The following is a 27,474-nucleotide window of genomic DNA, read 5'->3' on the forward strand; positions in this document are numbered from 1 at the left end:
GCCCGACAAAAAAGTGAAGAACCCAGTAGAAATGGTGGATGCCACTGTAACTTCGTACAGGTACACACCAAGGCTGGTATGTGACAGGTAGAACAGCCACAAGACTTCAATAGTGTTGTTATTATCTATGTCTGCTTCGGTATGCAGAAATGTTGGGGCTTAGTGAAGTCAGTCAGAATGAAAGAGAAAGGAGGAAAATGAGGAAAGGATGCAGATTCTATTGGAGTGGCCGACAAGATACCCGAAATGGAGGGGGGGGGAGAGGAAAATAGTAAAATCAACAGTAGAAGAGTACCTGGGAACAGTAGAATACACAAGTGACATGATAGGATGACGAAGATTCAGCTGAGTACAAGTAATGGAGTGAAGAACTTCATCCAAGAATACGCAACATTGACGGGAAATAAAGGGGACAACTTTGAGGAATTCCTAGAGAAATTAAACAATGAAATTACGAATGTGGAAGCGACAGTGATGGGTGACATAAATGCATCGGTACGAAAGGAAAAGATAAAACGTCCGTACAGATATTGTAAATGTTAGGCACGAGATGAATTGGTTGATTTTTGCCAAAGAAATGATTTCATTGTTGGTAGCAAAATCTTAGACATTTGGTGCATATAACGGCACTCTCCGGAGAGACTTTTGCTGGAAACCATCGAAAAATGGTGGCAAGAGATGAGGATGGGTAAAATGGGAAAGATAGAGTCAGCAAGACAGAAGAAAATAAGAGCACGGAAACTACAAGATAGGAAGGTACAAGAAAACTGCAGCTTAAAAACCCAAGCAATGAATGTGGAATTTTCGAAGAGGAATGGGGTATGTTTAAAGATGCGTTTCTAAGCTCTACAGAGGACATCTGTTGCAGAATGTCTGAAGGGCGAAGCATAAGGAGACACCAAGGTGGAATGAACAGGTGAAGGGACTAGTGAAAGAAAAGAAGAAAGCCTGCCATGAGCTGATCAGAGAGAAAAAAGGAAGAAAGTAAAAGGGAATGCTGGGAAAGGAAAAAACTAAGAAAGTGGCAGCGTAAGAAAAGAGAAAAAGCTGGGAGAAGTTCACTCGAGAGTTAAAGAGAACTTTGCCAGAGATAAAAGGCTGATGTATGGAATTAAATTTCGCGACTGAGAGAAGGCTTAAGATAGTGTCCCCAACGAAAAGGTATGGGCAGCCTTGGAGATAAAGGGTTTAGGAAAACAAACAACTGATATTCTTTAAGCAATGTATGACAGAAACTTTAGTTGTGTCCAGAACCAATTTGGGAGGAGTGATTGGCTTGGGAGTGTTAAGGGGGTTGAGGCAAGGAAGTGTGCTATCACCATTACTGGTTCTAATGGTGATAGATGAAATTATGAAAGAGACAGAAGAAGCTGCCAATATTGTGGTGTGGGGACCAATAGTATGGATGTACAAGAACGAAGAATATGGAATTCAAAGTGGAGAAAAGAAAGACTATGGTGTTGATCAGAGGAGATACACAAGGCAAGGAACAAATAAATATTAAAATTGTGCATAACTTTGTATATCTGGAAAATGTGATAATGGAGAATGCAAGAATTGTGCCACAGTTTAGCAAACGCGTACAACAGAGCAATACATTTTTACTAGTGTGTGAGCGGCTTAGACTGGGGAAGGAAGGTGTCAATAAAGCGTAAGTAAGTGCTTTACAAGACGTTCTTTACACCAGTGCAGACATATACATTTAAGATCTGGACAATGACGAGAAGAGAGGAGAGTAGAATCCAAGCCAGTGAAACGACATTCCTAAGAAGTGTGGAAGGGAAAACGAAGAGAGAAATGAAGATGTTAGTAACGAAACTGGAGTAGAAAAGCTGAATGAGAGAACTGATAAGAACACCAAGGTCTGGATTTTTAAAGATAATCGAAGATGGAGCAATACCAAAACGAATGATGGAGGTGTGAGTGCAAAAGGGAGACCTAAAGCAAGATGCATTGACTCAGTTTAGACCAATTTAAGAAGATGGAATCTGGAGTGGAACGAAACAGTTGCAGAAGAAAAACTGTGGAAAAACAGGGGAAGGTGTGGAAGTAGCATAAACGTCCCAACTCGGATTGATGTTGGATAAAGAGGAAACGAAGAAGAAGAAGGAGTAGTAGTAGTAGTAGTAGGAGGAGGAGGAGGAGGAGGGTACATAGGACGTTAACGAACGTATTTCATATTTTGAAAGTTGGTAGTATGGAACAAAATAAGAAAAAAATATTCAGTAAACAAGGGTTTATAAAGCCTCTGAACGAAACAGATCTCTTCTACTGCAAGCTCTTTGCTGTTAAGGTACCTCTGATTCATTTTTACACGACCATCGCAGTAAGTTCATTTTATTACGATATAATTTAAAGGTGATGTCCTCTGCGATCTTTGACAAGACAGCGAGGTATTAGTAGCTTTCTGGGCGTATTGTTTTCTCTCTACGATGTCGAAGACAATGCCAGAGAGATGAGTTTTGCTCAGCGACTTTCCATAAGCTTCTATAATAAGGAGAGTAAGTTCTTTGGAATAATCGTCATGGAATCGTGTGGATATTCCATCAGACTCAGTTGTCTTTCTTTTGATAAGCGTTTCTAGTTGACTGAACGGACGAATTGTGTTACGATCTTCCAAAGTGAAATTCTATATTTTGTCCTCACGTACCTCGTTATTGTGACAGTATAGTCGCTGAGGGATAGATGATTTTCATCAACGGGACAAAGCAAACACAGCATCATATACCTGAAGTGGATTAAAAAACCACTGTGAGCCTAGCTGTGATGAAGGAATAGAGAAGGAAGTGGTATTGTGATTTATGATCCTTGGTGACATTGGTTTTATGGGTTTTAGACAGCCATCTAATGCCTATTTCTCTGCATAGCGTTTCGTCCAACACTGCGCGAGACATCCTCTGACGCTATAAAAACGAAGTTAATTCTGAAACGTAAATTCGTTTAGCTTACTGAAACTGCCAAACTGTTTACTGTTAATCCGCGACGGTCGATCTGTGACGTCATCCGACCGCTGTCCAAGATGGCGAGGTCGCGCAATGGATCTTGAACAACAAAAGAGTAGGCAGTGATCGCTTTATTTTCCCCTAAGTCCTATAACTTGCCTGTTTTCAATCCTTTTATATTAAAATTGTTATTGTTTGCATCGTACCGTCAGCAGAAATACTCGTTCCCATTAGAGGAAATTTGTTTTCTGTCTCGCCGGCCGTAGTGGCCGAGCGCTACAGTCCGGATCCGCACGACCGCTACGGTCGTAGGTTCGAATCCTGCCTCGGGCGTGGATGTGTGTGATGTCCTTAGGTTAGTTAGGTTTAAGTAGTTCTAAGTTCTAGGGGACTGATGACATCAGAAGTTAAGCCCCATAGTGCTCAGAGCCACTTGAACCATTTGTTTTCTGCCTCACTCAAGCACACAGTCCTTTTCAGTGACGGGAACTCGACTCTACCAGAAAAGTGAATAACAACTCCAGCTTCAAACGACAGTTAGTAACAAATCTACTGAAACAGAAATAATGGCTCCCTTTGTTTTATTAGCAGCTTCTAACCCATTAGAACTAATTCCCGTACTTTGCAACCAGACATTGCACATTTCCCAAAGATTCTAGCTGATTCAGTCAGAATTTCTCTTCGTCACTCTTTATCAGAAATATCACTTTTGTACACGCATAAAAATAACGTTATTATAATTTCTGGTTCCAAAACCGCTTTAAGAAATGTTCAAAATTTCAAATGTGTGTGAATCCCTAAGGGACCAAACTACTGAGGTCATCGGTCCCTAGACTTACACGCTACTTAAACTAACTTACGCTAAGAACAACATACACACCCATACCGTTAAAAAGGCTCTGCTCAGAATGACTTTAAATTTCAGGGGGAAAAGTTATGGAAACAAAAAACATTTAATGAAAATTTAACCACTACATGGCCCTGCAAGTGGCACAAGACGCAAAATGAAAGACGCGAGGTACACTGTTGTTCCCCAGATTGCGTCTAAGAAACTCGGCGTGTCTGTCTTAATGCGCAGCCGGTAAAGCTCTTTTATACGAAAACGAATGTGCACCAGTAGCTCTGCAGAAGTTCCGGACACTCAGAGGTATGAAAAAAGGCGTTGGTCCGATGTACGTCAAGAGTCTAGAGAAAATAATTACAAAATTCTAAAAGAAAAGTAGTTTAGAGGGCCATGTGGCATAGGGAGGAAAGCAATTGATCCGACGTCATTAGAAGATGTCATCACAGCCTTACAGGAGGGGTCGAGCGGTGACGTGGAAACATCTAGTGTACGGAGAAGTGCCCGAGCGTCGGACATGCCTGCGAGCAAGGTGTGTAATACCCTACGAAACATCCTACCTTGCTGTCTGTATAAAATTACCCGTCTTGTTGCTTCGTGCTGACCTTCCAGTAAGACAAACATTTGGCCTAGAATTTCCTCCTCAGATGGAAGTGGACAATAAATTGCCAAGGAATATACCGTGAACAGTTGAATTCCGTTTCCATCTCGAAGGACATGTCAGTACACAGGTTTGCAGAATATGAGCAACGAAAAATCCGCTTCTTTGTACAAAGGTAGTGGTATGGTGGGGGTTGACGGCATTGTTTGTTGTAGATATTTTTTTTTTTTTTCGAAGGGAAGGGTCTTTACGATCCTATTACCGGTACCGTGACTGGTGAACGGTCTGAAAGTGGATGGCTTCATTTTTATGCAAGGTGGCACCTCTCTGTAGATTGAACAGTCATTGAAGCGGCTGCTGCAGAGACATTTTGGAAATGCAAAAATTATCAGCTGTCTCTTTCACAAGCCTGAAAGCCCATATCACAGATTCGTAATCCGTGTGACTTCTGGCTGTGGGTTTATCTGAAAGATGCTGTGTTTAGTGCTCCGATTAGAAACGCAGCTGAACTGAAGGTATGCATTGCGGAGCACGCTCTGAACGTGATCCGTGAGATACTCCGATCTGTTGAATATTCTGTTCCTCGATTTTAGTTTATTTGCAGAGAATGGTGGCCAGCATAGATGCCTTCAGTAAGTCTTACGATAGTTAAAAATCAGTTCCTTTGTTGCTTTTTACGCGTTTTTCGGCCTCAGGACGATAAAAAACCGATTTTTCCCGCGCGACGTGGTACAACGTTGCCGTGATGGAAGGGCTTACTTGTCTAACAGTGACACAACTGTTAAATAGCAAACTTGTTTGGTCGAGCACATTGCACAGTGCGTTTGGTTTAATGAGCAACTCACATCATAGCCGTCATATTGCGATTCATCTGTCTTTTGTAGCCGAACCAACCCTGGTCTGGCGTAAAAGAGGGCCCTCCCGGAAATCATCTGATAATGTTAAATAAAAATGGACCTTGGCCGGCCGTTGTGACAGAGCGGTTCTAGGCGATTCATTCTGGAACCGCGCTGCTGCTACAGTAGCAGGTTCGAATCCAGCTTCGGGTATGGATGTGTGTCATGTCCTTAGGTTAGTTAGGTTTCAGTAGTTTTAAGTCTAGGGGACTGCTGATCGACCGCTACGGTCGCAGGTTCGAATCCTGCCTCGGGCATAGATGTGTGTGATTTCCTTAGGTTAGTTAGGTTTCATTAGTTCTAATTTCTAGGCTACTGATGACGTCAGAAGTCGCATAGTGCTCAGAGCCATTTGGACCATTTGACTGATGACCTCAGATGTTAAGTCCCATAGTGCTTAGAGCCATTTGAACCATTTGACTGGATCTTGATAAAACTTTACAATTCGACTGGGGAAAGATGCAGCAAAAATTAGATGAGCACTTTCTCAGGAACCGTCATACCATTCGCCTTACGCTATTTTGGGAAATAACGATAAACCTAAATCAGACTGGCCGGTCGAGGATTTGAACCACTGCCGTCCCGAATACATGTCCATTGCCTGACCGCTGTGCCACGGTGTGGAGTAGAAGGAAGGGGAATGGTTTAATTCTCGCTCTTCCCAAACAAGCGTTCAGTGGTTGACCACGGAGTGTACCTTTCATAGCGTCTTTTATGGTATACAGAGAAAAAACTTCTAAATTTCAGGTTTTCGAAATAATGAGAGGACAACGGTGGGGTCGTACGCTTCAACTACTGATCTCTCCCACCGTGTTACAGCAAGAGGAAGAAATTACTCAGTGGCTCAGATGAAAAAACGAAAGAGAACGCTTTGTTTGGAGAACATGTTTACTACCTAGGCTGTCGGGTCCAAAGCGGATCAGATTTACTGGAGAACGAGAGCAGGTCCTGCCGAATAAAGCTTACATTACGAGTGGGCGCTGTTATTGAATTAGCAACGGGGCAGCCGAGAAAAACGTTACGCGCTGTGGCCAAAATCGTGACGGCCGCGCCAGATATTATCGCGGGGAGGCATTAGAAACGCCCCGCTGGCTCCTCTAATTTAACGGCGTTTATTAATTCAGGGCGGCCGCAGCTCCCTGCTCGCTAAGGAGTGTCCTACACATGCGTCTATTACTGCTGTGTTCGTCGTTAAAACCGATAATAAACAAAAGTGAGCTGCGACAGTTTCTCGAACTAAAAGAATTTTTACTATGTTCACGAGGTTCCGCTCAATTGCATAGCATTATTCCTGTTTATTTGGCCCACGACGTTGAGTTGTTTAGCGTCTTTTAAATGACTGAAAGAAAATAAAAACTATACAGAAAGAAGGTAGTTCGTTAAAGTTATTTTGCGAATTTTGATTTTCTCTCTCTCTCTCTCTCTCGCACACGCACACGCACACGCACACGCACACGCACACGCACACGCACACGCACACGCACACGCACACGCACACGCACACGCACACGCACACGCACACACACGCACACGCACACACACGCACACGCACACAAACGCACAGAGAGAGAGAGAGAGAGAGAGAGAGAGAGAGAGAGAGAGAGAGAGACTGCAAGAACCCTCCCACTCGTACTAAACCTTCAGAAATGTCCGAGTTTCGCGGGTGAGTCCATAGGTGGTGGTACGAGGTGTGGTACAGTGTAATTTGCCACGTGTCCTGTCCAAGTTTTGCAGTAATTAAGCCAGTCCGTCCTTGAACTGACTTAGTGAATCAGCGCATAGAAATTATTCCTACTTGTTATGTGGAGACGCTCGTATAGTTGTGTGTCCTCTTACAGAGCCGTAGCAGCACCGTCGGATTCTGAAAGTGCAATACTATTGTTTGTGTTTAACGTAACGAAGCGCGAAGAAGTTTTTTGTGTAAATACTTTCTACATGGGATGCCATTGTGGTAGGTGCTTTTAAAGAAACACCATAAAACGAAATTGTTCACTGTGATTAAAAGTAATTCAAAGTCTTCAGATTACAAGTTAATTATTAGCGGTACGACAACATCGTCTACCGCATGACATGGATGGAAAGGCATCCTATGGACGATTGCCGACTATGGCGCACAGTCTGTAACTTGAGAGTGCAGTCGGTGTAGTTTGTATAAGATCGTACATCTTCGATTATTTATTTATTAATAACAACGTTCCCTGATAATGTAAAGGGGAGTATTTATGACCCGTAGAATCCTCCTAATGTCTGAGTGGCAAACGGCAACATTTATCAGCAAATATTTAATAACATTCGCACCAGAATAAATATTTCCCCACATACATCTTCGCTCACATCGCAAGCGATTTCGGCATCGGCATCTCACCCCTCCCGCTCTGAAAGCGCCAGATGGTCAACCGCGTCTGCTAGCCAGCGTCGGAACCTACCGCTCGCCCCCTTATTTCATACGTACTGCAGCGATGATATACTAAAGAGCCAAAGAAACTGATACACCTGCCTAATATCGTGGAGAGCCCCCATGAGCATGCAGAAGTTCCACAACGCGACGAGGCATGTCTGAAGGAGTTTGGGGGCCAACGGAAGTGTTCCTGGAGCCACTCTGTAGCAATTCTAGACTTGTGGAGTGCAGCATTGTCCTGTTGGAATTGCCCAAGTCCTTGGGAATGCACAATCGACATGAATGGACGCAGGTGATCACACAGGATGCTTACGTACGTGTCACCTGTCACAGTCGTACCTAGACGTAACAGAGGTCCCATATCACTCTAGCTGCACACGCCCCAGCCCGTTACAGGACCTCCACCAACTTGAACAAGCTCTGATGACATGCAGGGTCAATGGATTCATGAGAGCCGGCCGGTGTGGCCGTGCGGTTCTAGGCGCTTCAGTCTGGAACCGCGTGACCGCTACGGTCGCAGGTTCGAATCCTGCCTCGGGCATGGATGTGTGTAATGTCCTTAGGTTAGTTAGGTTTAAGTAGTTCTAAGTTCTAGGGGACTGATGCTCAGAGCCATTTGAACCACTTTTGATTCATGAGATTGTCTCCATAGCCTTACACGTCCATCCGCTCAATACAATCTGAAACGAGACTAGTCCGACCAGGCAACATGTTTCCAGTCATCAACAGTCCAATGTCGCTGTTAACGGGCCCAGGTGAGGCGTAAAGCTTTGTATCGTGCAGCAATTAAAGGTACAAGAGTGGGCCTTCGGCTCAGAAAGTCCACATCGATGATGTTTCGTTGAATAGTTCCCACGCTGACACATGTTGGTGGTCCAGCATTGAAATCTGCAGCAATTTGCGGAAGGGTTGCACTTCTGTCACGTTGAACGATTCTCTTCAGTCGTCGTTGGTCTCGTTCTTGCAGGATCTTTTCCCGGCCGCGGCGTTGTCGGAGATTTGATGTTTTGCCAGATTCCTGACATTCCTGGTCACTCGTGAAATGGTCGTACTGGAAAATCTCCGCTTCATCGCTACCTCGGTGAAGCTGTGTCACATCGCTCGTGCGCCGACCATAACATCACATTCAAACTCACCTAAATCTTTATAATATGCCATTGTATTAGCAGTAACCGATCTATCAACTGCGCCACACCCTTGTTGTCTTATATAGACATTGCCGGCCGCAGCGCCGTGTTATGCCTGTTTACGTATCTCTGTATTTGAACACGCATGCCTACACCAATTTCATTGGAGCTTCAGTGTAGTTCACTTGAAGTATGTGTAATAGCAAAACTGTAATCAAAGTAAAATGCGCTCTTATCTATTAATAAGGGGTACCTTACAACTCACAGTGAAAAATTCTTCCTATGCAAGTTCTGCAGGAATTAGCTTAAAACAGAGGCAGCTCCATTAAAGAGGCGATTAAGAGATTATGACAGATACAGAGTGCCTCACGAAATGTGTCAATATTTGCTTCGTAGAGAATTTATGTGTCAGACTAGACATCCCGTGAGCATCTCAACAGCAGCAGCAGTAGATCTCGGAGAAACAAATTAGTTACGAAACGACGCGTAATTCACAGTATTGTCGTTAGGAGGCTAGACAATGGACGACTAACAATGCAGCTGCGATCGGCATTTGTTACTCTTTCACGAAACGCTAAGTCCTGTTACGACTCAGAGGCTGTTTCGCCAATGGATTAACACATGGTGAGCCACTAGCTAAAAACATTTACCGGCTGTGAGATCACTTTGTACGAGAAGGATCAATATTGGAAACGAAGTGACTTCGGCAGAAGCCTCTTCGTTCACCGGAGAATCTTGGAGCCCACAGAAAAGCCCCGGCAAATTGTGCAGGACGTCAGCAGTGCAACTGGGTCTATCCAGACGCTCCGTTCAACGGATTCTTAAAAGTGACTACCGGATGTAACTGTGTAAAATGACCTCTGTCAGAAGCTCACTGCACAACATTAACCGGCAGAGGCCACTGTTTACCCGCTGGGCGGAGGATTGGGTACAGACTCTCAACAACGTTTCCTTTTCATACGAGGCTCATTTTCATTTGGACGGTGTCGTCAACAAACAAAATGTACACTGTTAGCCTACTGTAAATCCGCAAGTGCTTCCTGAAAGACAACAGGATGCTCTGACGATTACAGTGTTTGTCACAATTTCCAGTCACGAATTTATTGGACTCTGTTTCTGTGAAGAAACTGTGAACAGCGCGCTTTATTTGAGTACACCCCGCAATAATCGTTCCACAGCTTCTTGTTACTGCGTTGCCCTTCCAGACGGAGTGGTTCATGCAAGACGGAGCAAGCCCACATACTGCAAACTCTGCGTTGGATTTCGTTCACGAGCGTGTCGATATGCTGGTCAGTTCACTCGGATTTCCAGGTTGTTTCAATCACGGGCATTTTTGGCCTCACAATAGCCCACACCTTATTCCATGTGACTTTTTTCTTTGTGAGCTTCTAAAGGAAATAAAAAATCCTCGAAACATCCACATAATTTAAGAGAGCTCATATGCCTTATTCTTCTAGCTTGTAGTGAAATCACGGAAGACATACGCCGCAGTGCTCTCTCCGACGTGAGTGTTCGTTTCATGGTAATATACGTTCCTTTGAGTTTGTCTCGACAGTGAAGTGTTCATCCAAAAACATAGTAGTAACACATTTCGTGCGCCACCCTGTTTGTGGCTTGTTGATCACTACCAGATCCGTACCAGATCGGGTTGACGGAGGCGATAGAGAAGATCCAAAGAAGAGCGGCGCGTTTCGTCACAGGGTTATTTGGTAACCGTGATAGCGTTACGGAGATGTTTACCAAACTCAAGTGGCAGACTCTGCAAGAGAGGCGCCAGGTTTCGAGAGGGTGCGTTTCTGGATGAGGTATCGAATATATTGCTTCCCCTACTTATACCTCCCGAGGAGATCACGAATGTAAAATTAGAGAGGTTAGAGTGCGCACGGAGGCTTTCAGACAGTCGTTCTTCCCGCGAACCATACGCGACTGAAACAGGAAAGGGAGGTAATGACAGTGGCACGTAAAGTGCCCTCCGCCACACACCGTTGGGTGGCTTGCGGAGTATAAATGTAGATGTAGATGTAGATGTAGACAAGAAATGAATTACCCATCAATTTTGTAATACACTAAAACTTCTAACCTAAGACCTAGAGACAAGGCAATACATCAAATATTAAAAAGTTTGTAAGATCTCAGTGTTAGCCAAACAGGAGGGTAGCTCCGCACTTACGTTGACCGCTACACTCTGGTCCCAAAACTGAATTCACTCCAACAAAAGGTGACTTGTGTTGATCTGTACTCACAGGAATAACATCTTGGGATCCTCTCGCCGAAGTACGAAGCCATGCAAAGTGGACAGGCCAGGGTGACTTCATCCTGTCGGAGTAAGAGGCACACCAAAGAAGGAAGGCACACTGAATTTTAATGTCCCGTCGATATCGAGGGCACTAAAGACGGAGAACATGCTCTGATTGTGTCAAGGATGGGGAAGGGGCCGTACCTTCGAAAGGAATCGTCCCCGCATTTGCCTGGAGTGATTTAGCGAAATCTAGATGGCCGGGTGCGGGTTTGAACAGTCGTCCTCTCGAAAGCGAGTCCAGTGTGCTAAACACTGTGCCATCTCCCTCGGAGAGGCACGCCAAGGCTGCATAGTTGACTTCATCGACCGCAGCCTACTTATTGTCGCTCATGTCATGCAACTGCTCCATCCACAGCTGCGTGGCTTTTTGACTCAATAGCCAATTATTAGCCCGCAGTATTCTGGTACATAACCACATTGAATTCCCTGCAGGCCTCCATGGTCGCTATATACATCTGTTGGCTTTTTTATCCCGAACTTTCACACGCTCTGGTACCCAAAAGAACAACACTTGCTTCACCAGCTGTTGAAGAGGAGTATTTTGTCCTTTATTAATCGGATAATTTTTTTCTGCTTTGTACATTTGCTTCACCGCTTGTACGGCACTAAAGGAATCGTAGCATATGAGCAAGTGTTTTCTTTGATGACGCCTCATATTCTCCAGTCTCTTCAGGACTGCATGAAGTTCTGTAGCAAATATGGGATGTATAAGAGGATGGCGAATCCTGAAAGCACTGTCGGACAGGACTACTGAGCATCCACGGGCATCACCTTGCTTTGAGCCGTCTGTGTGAGTTTCAGTAAAATTATGTTGATTACCTGAAATATTACCAAAAAAAATTATAATAAGTTTCACAGTGTATTCTTTCTTGAAGATACACCGTCAGTCCAAAAAGTTGCGAGACTGATTTTATTCCTGGCTTGTACGCAACGCCAGCGTAGGAACAACGATGGCAGCTGGAACTATCAACTGTAAACAACAGGTGTGCAATGGACCAGTAACTTGTGAGCAGGCAGTGTCAAGCAGTGAACGTGGGGCCGTAGTTTGTCACCGTTGCTGCATCACATTATTTGTTTGTTTATCATATCGCATACATTACGAGCTTTTGAACCACAAGAGAACCTATAAATATACTAAAAAACTACGTATCAATTTTACAACACAGCTCTCCCGCATAATAAAACACAAATGACAATTCCTCGAGGCGAATATCAAGTCTTTTACGTCGTTTACCAAACCACTCATCACATTCACGAAATCTTCGAAAGAATGCTTGTAGGAAAGTGTGGGATATGTTGACACAGTATGAGCAACTATCTGTCTTTCTGCCCTATAGTTACAAAACTGTAATTTTTCGCTCCACTCGTCGAGAATGTCTGCACATCCTCCATGACCCGTTGGGGTGCGGTTGAAGGTAGCCCAAATTGGCCGAGGCTGGTCAAATCTAGGGAGTTTCATCTGGAGAAAGCGCAAACATTGCGGAGGACGGTTTTGTTACCAACAGTTTTTCCATTCGTCAAGGGCGCTGAATTCATTTTCAGTAAGAGACTGGTCTGTGATAATAGTGGTATGTCTTTATCTTAAGCTTTTTCGCTCCACAGCAAATACGTCGTTCAGTATTGGAAGTTAAGGATTATCAAGAACCTTCCGGTTTTCACGTAGTAGAGCAATTTTCCGTCTGATATCATGGGGTTGGGATGGATAGGCAACCATTATGTGGGACTAGTACATATTAGTCCTCTAACAATGCGCATGGCTTCGTTAAGGTGTACATATATATTTTCCACATACGGATTATTAAGTTAGTGGGACGCAGAGTAGTCTGCTGACGAGTGTTCCAATCCGAGTGTTGATACTCGAACAGTGTCTGCTGACTGTCCCCAACTAGTGCCACAGAGTTTATGGGGGGTGTTATTTCTGGTTTGGCGCAGATTTTCGTGTCTCGTGTTCCTTAAAAGAAAGTTTCATGTCCAACGTGATGCCAAGGTATTTTGCACGCATGTTATAGCGAAGTTTGTCTTTCACATTTCGAGGAAAATATCGGAAGCCGAGAAGCAGAGGTATCCAGATAATCTCAAAGATCACCTGTCTAACATGAACTTGTCACAAGGCAAGGACGTTCGCAGCTCGTGGTCTAGTGGCTAGCGTTGCTGTCTCTGGGTCACGGCGTCCCGGAAATTTTTAGATATTTGTGGTGAGGTCTTATGGGACCAAACTGCTGAGGTCATCGGTCCCTAAGCCTACACACTACTTAACCTAACTTAAATGAACTTACACTATGGACAACAGACACACCCATGCTCAAGTGAGGACTCGAACCACCGACGGAGGGAGCCGCACGGGTCGTGACAAAGCGGCTCACGGAATCCCGGGTTCGATTCTCGGCCAGGTCGGGGATTTTATCCGCCTGGGGACTGGGTATGTGTGTCGTCCTCACCATCATCTCATCATCATTCGAGATGTGGCGAGACTTGAAACGGAAAGATTGGGAGCTTGTACGGGCGCTGATGACCACGATGTTGAGCGCCGCACAATCATCATCATCATCATCATCATCACAAGGCAAGGACTCGGGTGATCTTTCAGGACCCTCTAGCTGTGTCGCAAATTGGAATGCAGCAACATCCCTAAATCAAGTGTTCAAGACATTCTACAGACAGTTCTGAAGAAGAGGAAAGTGTGTACAAAATTTGTCCGGCACACTTTGCCTTCAGGACAAAAATAACAATGCATGGATGCCTGCCGCGGCTTAACTGAAATGTAGAACGTGGACGTTTCTTTTCGAAAAAAAAAAAAATAAACATCACGTGGACGAGATTTGGTGTCATCAAAACTAATCTACCACGAAACTGTAGAGTGAAGAAATTCACATCAAGGGCCAACGTTTTCACGACATAACCGACATCCAAGCTAGTGTGTAGCTCGAGTTGAATAACGTCCAAAAGAAGGAACTTTCTGACAATTTTATGTGACTGTATGAACATGCTGTGCCATATACTCAAGTGGGGAGCGACTAAGTAGACACAAAGGCTGGCTTGCAAGTCGTTCGTGTGAAACTGGCTTAACGCAGAAGGCTGCGGTCTGGTGTTCGCGAGCAGTGGCTTGTGTGGTCGTCGTCCCGCGAGACGGAATCCATGTGGATGGCGTGTCGTCGCGGGCCGCCTGCTCACACACGCTTAGCGAGGTTGCCTCCGAATTTACGGGTCATTCCGGCAGCGCAAATTACTCTAATTGCCGCCATTGGGCGACGCCATGAAACCCCTAAACAGAGCCCGGCCGACCGCCACACCGTGGCCGCTGCGTCCGTCTTCTCCGCACTTCCGTCGAGAAATGCAGCCAGTTTCCACTCAAGCACTGCTGTTAAAAAGTCACGAAAATTTTTTGGCCGGTTTACAGCCCTTTCCGGTGCACGAGATGACCGGAAATTTAGTGTACTTTTAGAAACGATGGAAGCCAGAATTTTGTCCCGTAGCTCGTTGCACAAGTAAAGGGAAAATTACGGTGGGAAACGAATACGTATGGTAAAAATATATGTACAACATCAGTTATATCTAACGATATTCTCGCGTTACGAAGACTTCGCAGAGTGTTGGATGTCATGCAAACACTCAGGTTATTTCTGTTATTGTTATTATCTTCCGTCCAGATGCACAGATATGCATTATGTCTCAGTAGGAATAGTCAGTATTCGGGTAAATAAAAAAAAAAGAGTCTAGTAAACATGGGCTCTAAAATGCATACCTTCAGAGCTGTGAGCAGCTCTTGATCAGAGAGAGAGAGAGAGAGAGAGAGAGAGAGAGAGAGAGAGAGAGAGAGAGAGAGAGAGAGATTATAGTTTAACGTCTCGTCGACAGCGAGGTCATTAGAGACGAAGCATACCTTCAGAGCTGTGAGCAGCTCTTGATCAGAGAGAGAGAGAGAGAGAGAGAGAGAGAGAGAGAGATTATAGTTTAACGTCTCGTTGACAGCGAGGTCTTTAGAGACGAAGCGGAAGCTCGGAATACGGAAGGGTGGGGAAGCAAATCACCCATTCCCTTTTCAAAGGAGCCATCCCGGCATTTTTCTGGAGCAATTTAGAAAATCACGGAAAACCTAAATCTGGATGGCGGGACGCTGGTTTGAACCGTCGTTCCCCCGGATGCGAGTCCAATGTGTGCAAAGTACCGCGCCATCTCGGTCGATTTCATCTACGATACTGTGCTGCTTGCTCTTTGCTGTCAGAATTTTGGGAGAAGGTAATAAGGATAGAAACAAGAAAAAATTGTTAAAAATGGGCTTTAAAATGAATACTTTAAGAGGTATGAGCATTTACTCAGTGGAAGAGTTGTGTTCTATGGTATCGAAGATGAACAAGTGCTCATAGCTCTTAAAGTTTACACTTTTGAGCCCAAGTAACACTGGACATTTTTTTCCTTCTTTTGGTACATACTACCATCCCTCAAGGTATGGAAAGCAAAGAACTCGCAGTAGAAGACATTCGTTCCACAGAATCGAAGAAGAAAAAGTGATCGTAGCATTTTAGGTTCCTGAAACATCCCTGTGTATCGACCACTCCTCATGGGACACCCTGCGTAGACTGAAATCGCTGACGCCAATCCATACTTTTAGAATTACGGAACATGTTTTATGTTCATGCACTGTTACGGTTTTTGGAGAACGAAAATCTTCCCTATAAAACTCAACATGGATTATAAACCAAATGTGGAAGTATTGAACAGAAATTTGGTTCCAATAAGTAGACGTCTGTATTTTGAAAAACTGACAAACAATATTTTATCAAGACAGTCTCCATTGCTATTTGTGGTTCAAATGGCTCTGAGCACTATGGGACTTAACATCTGAGGTCATCAGTCCCCTAGAATTTAGAACTACTTAAACCTAACTAACCTAAGGACATCACACACATCCATGCCCGAGGCAGGATTCGAACCTGAGACCGCAGCGGTCGGCTTGCTATTTATACATTTCTCCCACCTCTCCGGTCAGCTATGAATGCCAGCCCCCCCACCCCCCCACCACCAAAAAAAACTTCTTCTTTTGAAGCGAAGCGAACCAGACAGCGAGCCATTTTCGCACGTTGTTCATCCCAGTGATGCAAACAGATGATAATTGGCCGGAGCCAAGACTGGACAATGGGCCGTGCGCTCTAGTATTTCCCAACTGAATGCCTCGACCGTTTCCCTGACCCGTTTTTCTGTGTGTGACTGGGCGTTATCATGGAGAAACATGACTTTGCGTTGCATTGTTCCGTATTCCGGTCGTTTTTCATGTAATGTTCGATTTAAATCGATCATTTGCTATTGGTAGCGATCAAAATGGTTCAAATGGCTCTGAGCACTATGGGACTTAACATCTATGGTCATCAGTCCCCGAGAACTTAGAACTACTTAAACCTAACTAACCTAAGGACATCACACAACACCCAGTCAACATGAGGCAGAGAAAATCCCTGACCCCGCCGGGAATCGAACCCGGGAACGCGGGCGTGGGAAGCGAGAACGCTACCGCACGACCACGAGCTGCGGACTGTAGCGATCAGTTTTAATGGTTTCACTAGGTTTCACCAGCTCAAAATAGATGACACCCTTCTGATCCCACCAAATACAGAACATTGTCTACTTTCCAAATCGATTTGGTCTTGCAGTTGATGTCGAACGTTTGCCTGGATTGACCCATGATTTACGACTCTTAGGATTCTCAAAATATAGGCCCTAACGATTTTTCACCTGTCGCTATCGATGAAGAAAGGACTTTCTCTCTTATCTGGCGAATAGCATTTCGCAAGTGGTCTTTCGATTTGATTGTTGTCTTTCATTCAGTTCAAGCGGAACCCATTTTCCCACTTTCTGCACATTTACCAAAGCTTTCAACCGAAGAGAAACGGCTTTCTGCGGTAGCTGCAATTATTCCGCGGGTTCCGGTTGAGTTTGAGTATCATCTTCATGCAATAAGGCCTTCAATGCGTTGTCTTCGAACTTTTTCGGTGGTTTCCCGCGCTAATCGTTTCTCACGTCAAAGTCACCACTTTTGAATGTTTTGAACCACTCGAAACACTGTGTTTTCCCAAGAGCTTTTTATTCAAATGATAACAGAAAACCAATGCTGTCCACAAATCTTAGTACCTAGGCACGAAACTCGACATGTTTACGGGTTTGAAACAGATACCGCTGCATGGAACTTGGGTTACTGTGTTTCGACATTCGTCTTCAGCAGTTACAGGAAGCAGATGGCGCTGCAGACGCGGTCTTACGTGCCCTACACTTACGGCTACCACCATCTATAGTACAGAAATTCCGGTTTCATACTTCTACATCTGGCAAGCGGAGATCTTGCGAAACATACCTTACTCTGTTCATCCATGAAACCCCGAGCACTGTAGAAAAGGGCATTGAGGTTGACGCTGCCGAAGGCATTCCATGCAGATCTCCACTGTCGTTTAGGCAACAAAATACGAACTTACCGGGTATCGGACCAAATTTGTGTCTGGATTCAAAACTTCCTAGCAGACAGAAATCAACTGGTTGTTCTGAACGAGATACATGTAAAGATAATTTAAGCAGTAGCTTAGGGCCTGTTTGCAATACATAAACATTATTTAGTGAATAACAATGGGAGCTCGAAGAGGAGATTCGCAGATGACGCTGTATCTTAAATCAAGGTTGCAACGACATACGACTGAAGGTAAATAAAGGAAGACCTACGGAAGATTTATGACTGGTGCGGGGACCAGCTCTCTTTGAACGTAAATAAATATAACGTATTTATCAGAAATTGGCGAAAAAAATACATTTCTAGGCCATTACGCTATTGACGATACCTCTAGAAATAGTAATAATCGTAAGATATCTACGAGTAACTGTTGGGACCTACGTAAAGTGGAATGACGACTTAAAACTGACTCTAGAGAAAGCAGATGGTACGTCGAGATTATTTGGAAGCATTCTAAGAAATTTGTTAACGAAAGAAGCGGCTTATGTTATGTCTTCCTCTGCACGCTGTGGGTGCCGGCCTCTGTGTTCGAGCGGTTCTAGGCGCTTCAGTCTGGAACCGCGCGACCGCTACGGTCGCAGGTTCGAATCCTGCCTCGGGCATGGATGTGTGTAATGTCCTTAGGTTAGTTAGTTTCAAGTACTTCTAAGTACTAGGGGACTGATGACCTCAGATGTTAAGTCCCATAGCGCTTGGAGCCATTTTTTGCAAGCTGTGTGGTTCTTTAGTGAATACAGGAGCGAGGAACAGATGGCGCACATGAACAATAGATTTGAATGTAGAAATATATACGGATACAAAAGATCTATAAATCTGCCTCTCCTCAATATAATGTCTATTCAGAACCTGTCGAGTGCTAGCAACTTCGAAAGTCTGTGAGTGTTATTCAAATGACAAACACACAAAAAGGGCATCTCATTGTCAGCGGCGCAATCTTTCGTGGCAGCGCCCTCGTGCCACTGTGACGGCTCTAGAAAACACGGCGGCATAATTGGCAGTGCGCATATTTGAATGTGCGGCCGACCGGATAGTGGCTGATACCGCAGCTTAAAAAGTACTTGCGAAACTGATACACCTGAAGATGGCCAGAAGACCCTGCGCCGAAAAATAGTGGCAGCAAGTTATTAACATCCAGCAATTCGCGTGAAATTTCATGGTACGAAACACTTGTTCCATCGATTGAGTATTGTTCATCAGTCTGTTGCCATTGCCAGTTTGGATTAATGGAAGAGATAGAGAAGATCCAACAAAAAGCGGCGCGTTTCGTTACGGTATCGCTTTGAAATCGCGAGAACGTTACGGAGATGCTCAACAAACCTCAGTAGCAGACACTACAAGTGAGATATACAACGGAGAGATTTACTGTTGGAATTCGGAGACCGTAATTTGCAGTCGGGTGATGTATTTATTTTCTCCCATATATGTCTCGCGAATAGACCACGATGAGAAAATGAAGAGAACTTAGAGCTCATACGAAGGTTTATTGACAATAGCCCTTCTTACGCACCTCTCGCTAATGGGGAGTGGGGGAGAAGGAAGGAAGGAAGACTGGGTTTAACGTCCCGTCGACATCGAGGTAATTAGAGGCGGTTCACAAGCTCGAATTGTGTTAAGGATGGGGAAGGAAATCGGCCGTGCTCTTTCAAAGGAGCCATCCCGGCATTTACCAGGTATGATTTAGGGAAATCACGGAAAACGTATAATTGGATAGCCGGATGCGGATCTGTACCGTCCTCCTCTCGAATGCGAGACCAGTTTGATAAGCACTGCGCCATCTCGCTCGGTGGAGTGGGGCAGCGTGGTGCCAGGGGGAGTAGTTGATAGTGGGAGTAGTTGACAGTGGTATCAAAAGTACCCTCCGTCTCACACCTTGAGGGGGCGTGCAGAATAAGGACGAAGATGGAGCTCTCCTCGCTAGTCTGTCCTACATACTTTTCGTATATGGAGATCTACCGCTGCCTCCTGTTTCTGACTGATCGTACTAACTGTATACATGTGTTGGTGCCATCTGCAATTTTCGTTTCCGCATTTCCCTACATTAGCGAACTGACGATTCCTTGATGCCTCAGTATGTGTCCCGTAAACCTACCCTTCCTTTGGTCAAACTCTTTTCTCCCCATTTCCACTCATTAGTTATTCGAGCTGACCGTATAATATTCAACATTTTTGTGCAACAAAACATTCCCACAGTTATGAACTATTCTTTTCTGTACTGTTTTATCATCTACGTTTCAGTTCCGTATAAGTAAGGCTTAAATTTGTTTTAAATATCAATAAATTTCTATTCTGCAAGAACCCATTCGTGATATTTCCAGTCTACATATTTTATATCTTCTTAATAAATATAATACTGTCTTTATTTGATTTTTCTTCTAAGCTCATCCAGGTACTTCCCTAAAAAAACCATCGATTCTAAACAAGGGGTTCTAATTTGTCGAAAACTTGCGTTTCCGTAATATAAAGGCAATAATTTATTGTGACAATCTTGAATTGCCTAACGGCCGTTGCATTTCCAGTAAGTACTATGACCAGACCACTTACATCTAGTGACTGCACTTGCGAGAGATTCCACGAGGCTGCTCTGAAATTTCTGGACTGATGTCGAGTGATTCCTGGCAATGAACATTCACTGGTAATTACTTGCCATCAATTCACTGCAGCTCGAGATGTACGACCGACCGGAAGTGCTGCGGTGACTCAAACGTCTTAAGTGAAGCCCACCCTCTCATTCATCCACTAGTGAAGAGTATAGACTGGGAGGGATATGTAATGGAAGGCTGACAGATGTTATTTGAAAATAGGCAGAACGAAAATAGTTATGTATAGATAGACGCTATAATACATAGAAACATCTGAAGGAGGTATTTACAGATCAGTGGATTTCGAAAGCTGACGGGGATGAATACGATTGTAATGATGGTGCTTTCCAAGAGTGTTCTTTGTGACTGATGGCATATCTCAAAGCGTGATATGTCTGCATCATTCACTCATCTTTTAATTACTCTGTCTTTTACCGTCAACAAACTGAAAAATGGAGAAACATCGTCAGAAACGATGGCAACGTAAGTCGAGGTAAGGCCACTGCTCCTCAAGACACACCTGGTGAAGGACTCCAGCGACCAAAATTCTGAAGTCATATTTTCGTAGTATTTTGGTTTAAGAGGCCATTGAACTCTGATGGCCCATTACAAAATATTGATGTGACAAATTTTTTTTCGGTTTGTTGCTACAATTAACTTCGTTTCTGTGAAATTACTTCCACGACAGTGACAAAGCGTATAATATGCAACCACCAAACCTACATTCGTAAACAGAGTGCAGCGTAAGAACACTCACACACTCAATAATAGCCTCCGGAAGCTCCAAAGCAATGCGGAATTGACAACTAGATGTCACGGATGGGCGAATCCACTGTACAAAAAGAGGCGGGCAGCGTTATATTGTCAGCAGAGAAGCAGGAACAGCAGTGTCAGTCAGGAGAGCTCAATGACTTCGAACGTTGACTGGTCATTGATTGCCACCTGAATAGCAGATTCATCTAGGACATTTCACCCCTTCTAAAACTGTCCAAGTCGGCTGTTGAAGATGTGACAGTGAAGTCGAAACGCGGAGGAGCAATCACAACTTAACGAAGACGAGGCAGATCTCATGTAACGATTGCCAGGGGCTGTGACTATCCGATGGAAGTGTTTTGGTTCGAGGAATTCCAAGACAACGTTACCTGCCAGCATGTATCGTGTTACCTGAAGTATGGAGCGGAGGAGGTGGTGTTACTGTGCGGGGGTATCTTTCGTGGCTAGAATGTAGTCCCCTTATTGCGCTTAAGATAACGCTAAATGCGGAAGAATATTATTATATTTTATAGCATTGTGTACGCTGTGCAGTAGAGGGGGGGGGGATAGTTTGTAACAGCGGTTTGTGGACACCAGCATTCCCAAAATGGACTTGTCTCCCAAGAAACCGACGGGAACCGAATGAAACACCTTTGGTATCAGAACATTATCTTCGCTCCAGACTCCAGCGGGCAAATCACTGACTTCTCTGGTTTCGGCTCTTGGGGAAGAATGGGTTGCCATTCGTCCACAGAATTCAGAAACCTGATTGAAAATGTTCCCAGCAGAGATCAAGCCGTCATAAAGGTGGAGGTCGGATGGACCGCATATTAATGTGCACTTTAGGATTCCGCATACTTTTGAACAGACAGCGAATGTTGTAAGGCTTAGGTGACACTGTATTGTGATATTCTTCCTCCTGTATCACTCTTATTAAGAGAAATACTGGATCTTCAATATTACCTTCACGATAAGTATCTCGTATGTCCTACATTATTTATTAAGATTTTAGCACTATTTGCGTTTTACTAGAGACCCTGTACACTTGTAAGGTTGAATCAGAGACCTGCGTTCCTTTCTCTGATGTCCAGTGACACCCCACTGCAAACACACTTGTTTTGTTCCTTTGCAAAGTTTTGTAGTATGCGCCAGATTATAACACGATGAGACACAAGAAAAAGCGCACTGTTGATGGAGAGATAGTGCTCACGACTTGCCTCTCACAGGTTAACAGGCACTGTGGCGAAAAAAGGGCATCTGACTACGAAATTAGAATGAAACAAATTTACTAATTCATGAAAACAGTAGGCTGCACAGAGCGCTTTAAAGCTAAAAAGAGGAGAGAGTCAATATTTAATATTTATGGGTGATTGTCCTTTCGTGGAACAGATTATTGGTTCATTTGGAAGACAGTCATTCAGCCAAATTGTAAGGTCGTGTGACTAGGGCCTCCCGTTCGGTAGACAGTTCGCCGGGTGCAAGTCTTTCGATTTGATGCCACTTCAGCGACTTGGGCGTCGATGGGGATGAAATGATGATGATTAGGACAACACAACATCCAGTCTCTGAGGAAAGAAAATCTCCGAGCCAGCCGGGAATCGAACCCGGGCCCTTAGGATTGACATTCTGTCGCGCTGACCACTCAGCTACCGGGGACGGACAATGATAAGGTGTGAGGATGCTATATTGTGCAATAAGAGGTAAACTCAATTAGGAGAGTTCTGAGTTCACGATCGAAGACGTGAAACGACACACAAAAATTGTCAATATCAATGAAATTCTTCAGCAGCTGTGTAACTAAGAAGTTATTTTATTTTATTTTGACGCCAACAAGTTTCGGGATTCCACTATGCCACCCTCAGGCCCCATATGCATCTCTCGAAACAAACGATAATGGCATATAGTGGCATACATCTCTGGATTTCGTGAAGACAAAACGTTTCACAAGTGCATCATGCGAAGACTTTGTAGCAATGAGTACACTTATAGTACACGAACGTGGTCCTCAGTTGCTACCAAGTCTTCAATGAAGCACTTGTGAAATGGTTTGAATTAACGAAATCCAGGGATATATTGCTCTGTGCGCCGTTATCGTTTATTTTGAGAGACACATAAAGGGCCTTAAGATGGAATAGTTGTCGTCAAAATAAAATAAAATAACATCTTAGTTACACGGCTGTTAGAGAATTTCGTTGATTGTGGCAGTTACTTAAGCAGTAGATGTCCCCCGTCCATGATAAATCAACAGACACAAATATATTTCTCGCCTTCCACTGCCTGTCGAGTACTTGCCCTCATAAGGAAGCGTTCCTTTTTCTTGCCTCTGAGTGCCGAGCGTTCGAGAACAAAGACTCCAGTACGAGCTTACATGAGTGATATCGCATTCGAAAGGACGACGGTTCAATCCCGCGTCCGGCCATCCTGATTTAGGTTTTTCGTGATTTCCCTAAATCGCTCCAGGCAAATGCCGGGATGGTTCCTTTGAAAGGGCATGGCCGACTTCCTTCCCCATCCTTCCCTACTCCTATGAGACCGATAACCTCGCTGTTTTGTCTCTTCTCCCAAACAACCAACCAACCATGAATGATAGTTACTGCAGTCTGATGGTTGCATCTTGAGAAACACGTCTATAGTGCTGGCGCCTCCTGTTCGTATTGCTGATTTCAGATACGTTTTACTTTGTTCGTGGTTGTTTAAATATGACAGAATACGAGTGGTACACATTCCGCCGGCCGCGGTGGTCTAGCGGTTCTGGCGCTGCAGTCCGGAACCGCGGGACTGCTACGGTCGCAGGTTCGAATCCTGCCTCGGGCATGGGTGTGTGTGATGTCCTTAGGTTAGTTAGGTTTAAGTAGTTCTAAGTTCTAGGGGACTTATGACCTAAGATGTTGAGTCCCATAGTGCACAGAGCCATTTGAACCATTTTTGGTACACATTCTGCAAGTGTTGTTCTCGTGAGCAATGACAAGGTATCGACACTCCTAAAATGATTAAACAGGCAAACAGCCTGACATCTGTAGCGACGCAGGTTGAGAGCTAATGGAGAGAAGTCTTCCGAAGTAAGAGTGATTTCAGGTGTGCCGCAGGGGAGTGTCATAGGACCGTTGCTATTCACAATATACATAAATGACCTTGTGGATGACAACGGAAGTTCACTGAGGTTTTTTGCGGATGATGCTGTAGTATACCGAGAGGCTGTAACAATGGAAAATTGTACTGAAATACAGGAGGATCTGCAACGAATTGACGCATGGTGCAGGGAATGGCAATTGAATTTCAATGTAGACAAGTGTAATGTGCTGCGAATACATAGAAAGAAATAACATTTATCATGTAGCTGCAATATAGCAGGTCAGCAACTGGAAGCAGTTAATTCCATAAATTATCTGGGAGTAGGCATTAGGAGTGATTTAAAACGGAATGATCATATAAAGTTGATTGTCGGTAAAGCAGATGCCACACTGAGATTCATTGGAAGAATCCTAAGGAAATGCAATCCGAAAACAAAGGAAGTAGGTTACAGTAGACTTGTTCACCCACTGCTTGACTATTGCTCACCAGTGTGGGATCTGTACAAGATAGGATTGATAGAAGAGATAGAGAAGATCCAACGGAAAGCAGCGCGCTTCGTTACAGGATCATTTAGTAATCGCGAAAGCGTTACGGAGATGATGTATAAACTCCAGTGGCAGACTCTGCAGGAGAGACGCTCAGTAGCTCGGTACGGGCTTTTGTTGAAGTTTTGAGAACATATCTTCACCGAGGAGTCAAGCAGTACATTGCTCCCTCCTACGTATATCTCGCGAAGAGACCATGAGGGTAAAATCAGAGAGATTAGAGCCCACACAGAGGCATACCGATAATATTTTTTTTTTTCGACGAACAATACGAGACTGGAATAGTAGGGAGAACCGATAGAGGTACTCAAGGTACCCTCCGCCACACACCGTCAGGTGGTTTGCGGAGTATGGATGTAGATGTAGATGCAGAAGACCGTTCGATGTTTTCTGTGTACGGAGCACACCAGGGGCACATCTACGGTATAAAAGACGCCAGCTGGGTGGAAAGAATAATCTCCACGTCTGCTTGCGCTGTACATCTCCGCCTGTGATGCCTACATGAAATGTCTGCCTGTTACAACCAGCCCACATCAATCCGTTTTCAGTACTAATGTAAAGATGAGATGTTGCAGTTATTAGCAGCGTAAAAACTGAAAGCCTGCGTCCCCGCCATTTTTAGGTACGAAACTCGTTGCTGAAGATAACGAAGCAAAAGCACAAGGCTGCTGTATCCGACACGAGCTGCCACTGTCCGAAAGCGGCAAGACGCGATAGGCGACGCCTCCTGGTAACAGCCGTGGCGAGATAAGACCTACCCGAGGCGCCGGCCGGCGTTGCTAATGAGAGGCTGCGGGCCGCGCCTCCGTCGCCGGGCGCCGCCCGAAATAAAGCTGTAGCGACGCGCGATAATCCGAAAATTGCAGGTTGCGGCCGCGGTAGCGCGCGCCCCGGCCGGGCTCGATAGCGCGTGTGCCGCGCTCTGCTTATCGGCGGGAGTCGCTTGCTGCTACACCTTCCGGTCGCGCGGTCGCCCTCCCCGCGGGGATAAAAGCGGACGGCGGCCATCTGCATATCGCGCACAGCGCCCGGCCACCGCACTTATCGCGTTACACGTCTCAGGCGAGCGGGCCGCGTACTCACAGCGGGGCGAATGTCCTCAACAACACGCACTCTCCACTTGGGGTGCGCCTCCCCCGCTTGTCCGTACTGCCTGTACCGAGTTGCGATTTTGAGATTACGGGTGAGTACTAGAAATACCCCTGTAGACATCAGACTGAGCTGTGCTGGGTGACCGTACCGAACCGATAAACAGGAGCAGACGTAATTTCGGTGGATTGCTCACGCACTGCCTGCGATATGTAAGCTATAAGAGAATCTGAGACCAAAGAGCAGTGTTGACTGCAGTAGGAACTGTGTAGCAGTGGGAGTAAGTAGTTGCTTGCAGTCGCGTGTGTGGAGTTGGCTGGACCGGTCGTAGGAGCGATGGCGTTGCCTGAGCGTTGTAGTATAAGGTAAAAAGTAGTCTCGCGCATATGTAGTATTGTTACATAAAGTTCCATGTAAATGTTTTAAAAAAATCTCTTAATAATAATCTTTCTCATAAAAAGTAACTTTTGACAATCATTCATTTCAATTTAAAGAATTTACTAATTTCCCCAATCCATGGTCATGCCGATTATTGCTAAGAAAAATCAGTTGTTCTTTTTATACATGACAAATCTATCGGCCAGCATTGCACTGGGCTGTGCCACAAAAATTTATTGTAAGAGCAGATATATATGCGTTATCCGGAGACTTCATTGAGGTAAGAATTTTCAATTTATTCAAAATGATCTTTCAGGGCCATGACGCAGCACTGCTGACGTCCAAAATTTACCAGTTTAAATTCACAGTCAATTGCTGAAAGGTTATAAGTGAGTCACATTTTTATTATTCCTAGGTTACGGAATAACAAACTATTGGAAGGTTACGCTGAATGTGAATGAAATAAATAATTATATTGTTTTTACTGTTGGGAGGTTACGGAATGTATTTTGTTGGGAGGTTACAAGGGTGTCCCTAACATACACGAAACATAGATGCTGTAACTGACAATGGTGACGAACATAGAAAATTCATCAACTTAACGAATGAACTAGTGATCACTATAAAGCCTTACTTATTATAATTCCCTGTACTTCAAATTAGGCGCATCAGTCTAGAACCACGCGAATGCTACGGTCGCAGGTTCGAATTCTGCCTCGGGCATGGATGTGTGTGCTGTCCTTAGGTTGGACATACGTGGAGCACTCGATAAGTAAAGCAACAGTTTTTTTCTAGGCCAATTTCGCTTGCAAAAAATGCGGACTTTGTTGTGAGGCATGTAGAATAGTCCGAATTTAGCCCCTATAATTTGATGAGGTTCCTATTGGTGGCGGCGCTTTATATAACCCTGAAAATGGCGTCTGCAACGGAGGATATTTCCAGGCAGAGAGCTGTCATTTAGTTTCTTTTGGCGGAAAACCACAGCATCCCAGACTTTCATAGGCGCTTTCAGAATGTCTACTGAGACCTGGCAGTGAACAAAACCACGGTGAGTCTTTAGGCGAAGAGTGTTTCATCACCACAACAAGATCGCACAGATGTGTCTTATCTCCCGCGCGCCGGCCCGCCGCACGCAGCCTCAGGAAGTTTAGGATGGTTGATTTGGGGCAGGGGGCCAGACAGCGAATTTATCGACTGAAAACTTAAAAAACGACTACAGTGCGATCGTCGCCATAAAAACACAAACAAACTTCTCCCTGTCCATCAATACGCAAAGAGTCACACGAGTCGGTGCACTGGAGAGTAGCTCACGAAACATAAAACCGAGCGAGGTGGCGCAGTGGTTAGCATACTGGACTCGCATTCGGGAGGACGACTGTTCAAACCCGCGTCCTGTCATTCTTATTTAGGCTTCAGGCAAATGCCGGGATAGTTCCTTTGAAAGGGCACGACAGACTTCTTTCC

The sequence above is a fragment of the Schistocerca cancellata genome, chromosome 6 (assembly GCF_023864275.1).
Source record: "Schistocerca cancellata isolate TAMUIC-IGC-003103 chromosome 6, iqSchCanc2.1, whole genome shotgun sequence".
Lineage (NCBI taxonomy): Eukaryota > Metazoa > Arthropoda > Insecta > Orthoptera > Acrididae > Schistocerca > Schistocerca cancellata.